The sequence below is a fragment of the Physeter macrocephalus genome, chromosome 3, assembly GCF_002837175.3.
Source record: "Physeter macrocephalus isolate SW-GA chromosome 3, ASM283717v5, whole genome shotgun sequence".
Taxonomy (NCBI): domain Eukaryota; kingdom Metazoa; phylum Chordata; class Mammalia; order Artiodactyla; family Physeteridae; genus Physeter; species Physeter macrocephalus.
The window spans coordinates 30,617,553-30,623,552 of record NC_041216.1 but is presented as its reverse complement, the minus strand read 5'-3'; the positions used below and the strand labels follow the sequence as shown (position 1 = coordinate 30,623,552).

The 6,000-nt window shown below is 61.3% G+C and overlaps 1 protein-coding gene across 1 annotated transcript in view; it reads left to right on the top strand.

The window, feature by feature from the left end:
- Nucleotides 1-6,000, top strand: part of PRDM16 (PR/SET domain 16) — a 339,449-nt gene that overhangs the window by 72,031 nt on the left and 261,418 nt on the right. The gene's annotated exons all lie outside the window — the stretch shown is intronic.

The window sequence follows — 6,000 nt, the reverse complement described above, 5'->3', positions numbered from 1 at the left end:
CCGGGCCTGCGCCCCGCAACGGGAGAGGCCACGGCGGGGAGAGGCCCGCGTACCGCAAAAAAAAAAAAAAAAAAAAAAAAAAAAAAAAGAATATTGAGCAGAGTTCCCCGTGGTATGTAGTAGGTCCTTGTTGGTGATCTATTGTAAATATAGCCGTGTGTACATGTACAGGTCAGTCCCAGACTCCCTAACTGTCCCTCCCCCCTACCCATCCCCCCGGTAACCATAAGTGCGTTCTCCAAGCCTGTGAGTCTGTTTCTGTTTTGTAAATAAGTTCCTTTGTATCATTTTGTTTTTAAGATTCCTCATATAAGCAATATCATACGATAGTTCTCTTTCTCTGTCCGACTGACTTCACTCGGTATGATAATCTCTAGGTCTCTAGGTCCATGGGATGCAGGCTTCTGCAGGACAGGGTTTGTTGGTGGGGAAAACATTCAGACCCGCCCCCCGCCCCCCGACACATGCACTGGGGCGTCAGGATTCTGACGGCTCCTGCACACCTGGGGCAACCACGCCCCCTCACCTGCTCTGGCAGAGATGGGGGCTCCGCTAACCAGGGAGTGAGCATCGACTCTGTACTGAGAGGGCCTCTCGGCTGGTGCCCCCTGAGCTCTGAGAAGGGCAGACCATCGGGGGGACAGTCAGACGGTCAGCCCACCGTATCCTCAGCTTCTGCATCCGCTGATTCAACCAACCAAGGGCTGAAAATACTTGAAAACAAGATCCTAGAAAGTTCCAAAGGGAAAAACTGGACTCTGTGTGGCTCTGGCAACTGTCGCCATAGCATTTACATCATATTGCTATTAGGTATTAGAAGTAACCTAGCAGTGATTTAAAGTGTATGGGAGGATGTGCCTAGGTTATGTGTAAATACTATGCCGTTTTAGTTAAGGAACTGGAGCATCCAAGGATTTTGGTATCTGCGGGGGTCGTGGAACCGACCCCCTTCCGTTTCTGAGGGACGATGTAACGCATGTAAGAATCCTGCTGGAAGCGGTTTATACAAATGATGTGCTTTAAAACCAGTGTGAAGTCTGCGGTCAAGGGCGGCACGTGTGTGTAGGTGTGTACGCGTGCTCGTGTCCTCGTGCTCGTGTGGTGTGCTCACTTCTAAGCAGCGAGGTGAGGATGCTTCCTCGTGCGGGATAATCTTGGACCCGGAGAAGGAAGGGAAACCCGTGGGCCTTGGTGTGCGACGTGGTGCCCCTGGTCCCACTCATGTCTCTGCTGTCCCCCCGCTTGCCGTCCAGCAGTCGGACCCAGGAAGGCTTGGAAACGCCGATGCCTTCGTGACCCCGCTTTGCACCGCGGTGCCGGCCCAGGCGAGGCTATAGGGCCGAGCTGAGGCCGTACAGGCCGGGGGCTGCCCGTGTGCCCCTCCCTCTCCGGTTACCGCTCTTTTCCTGTCTTCTCCTCCTTGAGCAGTGGGCTCCAGGGGCTGGCATCCATCACCACGGCCCTGCAGTGTCCTAGTGAAGGAGGGGACCCCAGTCTGATCTTTGGCTCTTCGGGGAGGCCCAGGCGCATCTGGTCCACATGACAGCATTGCTCGCCAGCGAGGTGCCGGGCGTGGGCGCTGGGTCCCAGGTCACTGGCAGGTCCTTGGCTTCCATCCGTGAGCCTGGGTCTCAGGCCAGAAGCAGAAGCCTGAGGTTCCAGGTTCCCCCGGTGGTGGGGGGCCGACTTGCTGCAGCCGGACCCAGCGCCGCGCTCACCGTGCGTGCATCAGGGTCTGCTTCCTGTTTCGCTTCCTAAGATCGCTCCGTTCAGCTGCTGACTTCGCGGGCCACCTGCTACCCTGAGGAGCCCTGATTCCGGGCCGGCTCTGCTCTGTGAAGCTACTTCTGCTGCCTGCCTTCTGAGCCGCCGTCGGAGAGGCCCGGATGGGCAGCATTTGCTTCCGGCCTTCGAGGGGGCAGCCTCCTCTCCAGGCCCTCATGCCCGCCCCTCCCTGCTCTGAACGCCCTCATGCAGGCCCCGGCATGGCGCCTGCAGCTCGTGCACTTGTGGGGGGCTGGGGCTGGTTGGGGCATCAGCATGGCTTCACGCTGGGGGCCCCAGGCTGAGGGACACGCAGGAGTCCCAGGGAAATGAAGGAGTACTGGGGGTGACGTCCTGCCACTGGGAGCAGGCCAGGTGCCAGGACAGAGCAGCATCCCAGGCGGAGGCCCCTCGGGGTCTCTCACTCTAGGGTTGACCATCACCAGGCAGCCCTGCAAAGCCAGGGGCCCGGGGCTTCAGGGGAGCCGGCCCTCCAGACCTGCACCGTTGGACTGACACGTTGGGAGCTGTCAGTCACCCCTCCCCCAGAGCCGCTGGCACCCCCTCCTTGGACTCCCCTCCCATTTCTGAGGGGCGGGGCTTCCCCTTTGCAGGCAGCCCTTGCCCTGGGAGTAGTGCTCTGGAGTTTGGAAATGCCCACAGCTTGCCCTCTTGTGTGTCGGCTCCTTCCCGGGGCCTCTGAGGCACCCGTGGATGCCAGGTCTTCAAGCCTCAGGTGAGCTGTGCAGTGTCCTGGCTGAGCTGTCCCCGGAGTTCTAGAAGTCTCTTCCTGGCCAGAACGTCCTCTGCAAAGGGCTCAGCGTTTGCTGGGTCCCCCACCCCGCCCTTGCCAGCGACGCCAAGGAGCCTGCAGCCTCCTCGACACCCCCTTATCCTGGGTCGTCCCCACCCAGGAGCCAGACAGGAAGGCGACTGTGTCTAATCGGAGGCCCGTGTCTCTGGGACCCCAGCGCTCGGGGAGGAGGCCTGGGGCGGGTTTGCCGTCTGTGATGCGCTCCCTGGACCCAGTGCACCGCCGCCTGCTCTTTTGTTCTTCCTCCGGGTGTGGCCGGGCCAGATCCAGGGGGCCTCCACCAGCATGGGGACCACGGCACAGGTGTGCCCCACGCTTGCACACCTGATGGGGGATGGCCTGGCCAGCCCTGGCTCTACCGCCCGCAGCCCACACTCGGCAGTCCCTCCCCCCGCTTCGGAGCCTCAGTTTGCTCAGATTTAAGCCATCTGACGAAAGAACCTTGTAGGCTTAAAAGTCTCTGAAAGCTTAAGAAGTGTCTCTGGGGTCATCATAAGTGCCAGGTCTCTCAGGACAGTTTGAGGAGGTGCGTTCTACTGATTTGAATTCATGGACTATTCTCTGCCTGCTCCCTCTTCTGACAAATCGTTCTTGGGAGGTCAGTGTGTGATATAGGAGGTGGGACAATCAGTTCCCATGGCGGGGGGGGGGGGTCACTGTGATGACCCCGGATGAGCCGGAACGTTCAGTTCACCTGTGAGCGTCCAAAGCAGCCCTTCGGGCTCCCAGAGGCAGCTTTGAGGACAGAAACCCTCTTTCCGGCTGGAGCAGGAAGGTTTGTTTGTGGTCAGGGCTGTTGGGTGCAATGACTTTGAATGACCTTGAGAGGGCCAGGCTTCGGTGGGAAGGTCACACCGTCTGGGTCAAAGACCTCTCTCGTGAGATGGAATTTTCCGGGAGAATCCTGAGGGCGTCTTCCCCGGGGAAGCAGAGCAGACTGCTGAAAAGGAGCCGCGAGGGTCTAGAGGGCTCCCTGCTGGGCAGAGCTGAGAGGCTGCTCTACACGGCTTCCTGACCTCGGCTGCCTGCTTCTCTACAGCCCTTCCTCCGGAAGCACCAAGTAGCGGCTTCCCCGGGTCCTGTTCCCAGTGGAACTGGAGCACTGAGTGGTTTTTAGGGCTCCTCGGTTTCATCTTGGTCTGTAAAAGGGAAAACAGAGCCTGCCCACCGAAACTTTCTGTCCCTTCTGTGGCCGAGCGGGGGGTGGCATGGGGGAGCGAATCTGTGAGTGATTCTGGGTTTTGCAGCAAGAAGAAGTGACCGACCCCCCCCCGCTCCACCGCATCCCTCTGGGTTTAGAGCCACCAAGAGAAGAAGCCGACACCGCTGGGGCTGGACCCCTGAGAGAAGTGGGTCCACGCCGAGTCTGATCACCTGGGCGACGCCGGCGCGTCCTCAGCCCTGTGAGCCGAGCAGCCAGCGGGGAGCGGGTGTTCTCTGGGGCTGGGCCTGGCATCTCGGCCGTCCCAGTCCCCCCAGTCCCATAGTCTGTACCCCTTGACCTGCCCTATGTATCAGTGTATCCAGATGGGCGTCACCTGAGAGCAGGGTGTACCTGGACACCAGGTGGGCAAGGCAGGGGGTCTGGGGGTTGCCCCAAGGCAGCGCTAGGACCGACCTCCAGGCCCGCTCAGCCCCAGCTCCTCCCTCCCTTGCATTCGACACCGCTGTCCCGCCGGACTCATCCTGCCCTGGGGGGGGTCTTGGCTTGAGTACCACCGGCTCACGGGAACCGCGGCCCCTCCCTTGCCGCCCTGCTCCCCTGAGACACCAGTGCCCACAACATCTCCAAGTCCGTCCTCTTTATGTAGCACGTGTCCAAAGTCCTCTAGAAAGCCCGGGCACCCGCAACGGTTTATTAATCAGTGGGGAGTCACCATATCCCCCCACACATTGGCTCTCCCTTCTGCAAAAAATGTCGGCTTAGGGGCCGGTAGCAGTTCGGGAGGTCCCTGAAGCCCTCTGTGCCTGCGTCCCCTCCAGGCTGCCGGGGCACCGGCCGCAGCAACCGCCGGGGTCCCGTCCGTCCGGAGGTTCTGTGTTCTGGCCCACGGTTCTGCGGTTGCGGTGTCACTCGTGGCCGGTGGTCTGTTCCCGTGGATCCCACGGTGCGGGGGTCCTTGGGGAGTCAGGGACGTGCGACTCGTCCCGAGACAACGTCGCAGCCCCTCTGCGGGGAGGGTGGACGCTCCCGGCCGGCAGGGTCCCGTGCCGTCCAGGGTTTGTGCCACTGGCCTCAAAGGCCAGGCTGGCATCGGCGGGGCCTCAAGTGGCCACCGGCCCCCAGGCATGGAACACCATCTTTATGCCAAGACTTTGCCGGATTTTATTTCACCAGGAAGAGAGAAACCGACGGTTCACGTTAATTAACTTCTCGGGCAACTGAATTTGCTCGGGGCAGAGAGCCCAGCCTGGGGCAGTGAGGCTGACCATCCAACTCCAGTGGGGAGACGCGGTGTCTGAGACGCCGCCGGGCCGCCGTCACCGTGGAAGCCGATTCCCGTTGCCGCTGGCCTGGGACAGACTCCTGCTGGGGCCGGGCCGACGTTGGTCCCTGGGGTTGACACTGAGTGCTCTGTGGGGCCAGGAGCCCACATGTTTCCTAAGACTCTGCCGCTGGCGGACAGGAGATGCTGGCGAGGGGCCTGTGTGGCCGGGTGTGTCCGTGCTAGACGCTGAGTGTGCTGGGGATCCGCTGGCGTGGTGTCCCCAGGGGATGGGCAGCTCCTAAAAGGAGACAACACACCCCGGACGGCCAGGACGGGTACAGACATCCCTCCCCACGTCTGCAGAGTCCAGCACCCAGCCACACGGGCATAGTCCGCACCTCCGGCTTCCGCTGGTTAGTGGAGGGGCTTCGGGGGAGCCAGGCCACCTCCCAGAACTTGTTTCCTTGTCTGACGTGGACACGCGGCCCCAGGCTGTCCGAGAAGGAGGCGTTCACTCTCCGGCCCCTGCAGACGCCCGCTGTGAGCGCATGTGTGCACACTTGCCCTCCGCCCCCAGGGAATCTGGGTGTCCCCTCTGGACTTGAACGCCAAACAAACGGGAGAAAAAAAAGACTTTGGGGGAAGCCGGTTCACAATCACAACGTTGCAGCCTAAGCAGAACCCTGCTCTTTCTCCCCCGAGGCGTGTGGGGAGGTGGGAGGGGCAGCCCTCAGATGAGGAGCTGTGGCTATGTGGGAGTCACCCTTGACCCCTGGTCATGGCATCGTCACCAGAACCTCAGGCCCCTGTGCTGTCACCCAGCGGTCCCGCTGCCTTTGTCTCTGGACACAGCAGATGGAGCCACGGTGTGTGTCCCCTCCCCAGGCGGTGGGCTCAAGGGCCCTGGGGCAGCCCTGTCCCCCTGTCTGGTCTGGAGAAGAGGTGACCATGGTCTAAAGCTCCCTGGTGTCCGGGAAGAAGGGACCAGAGGAG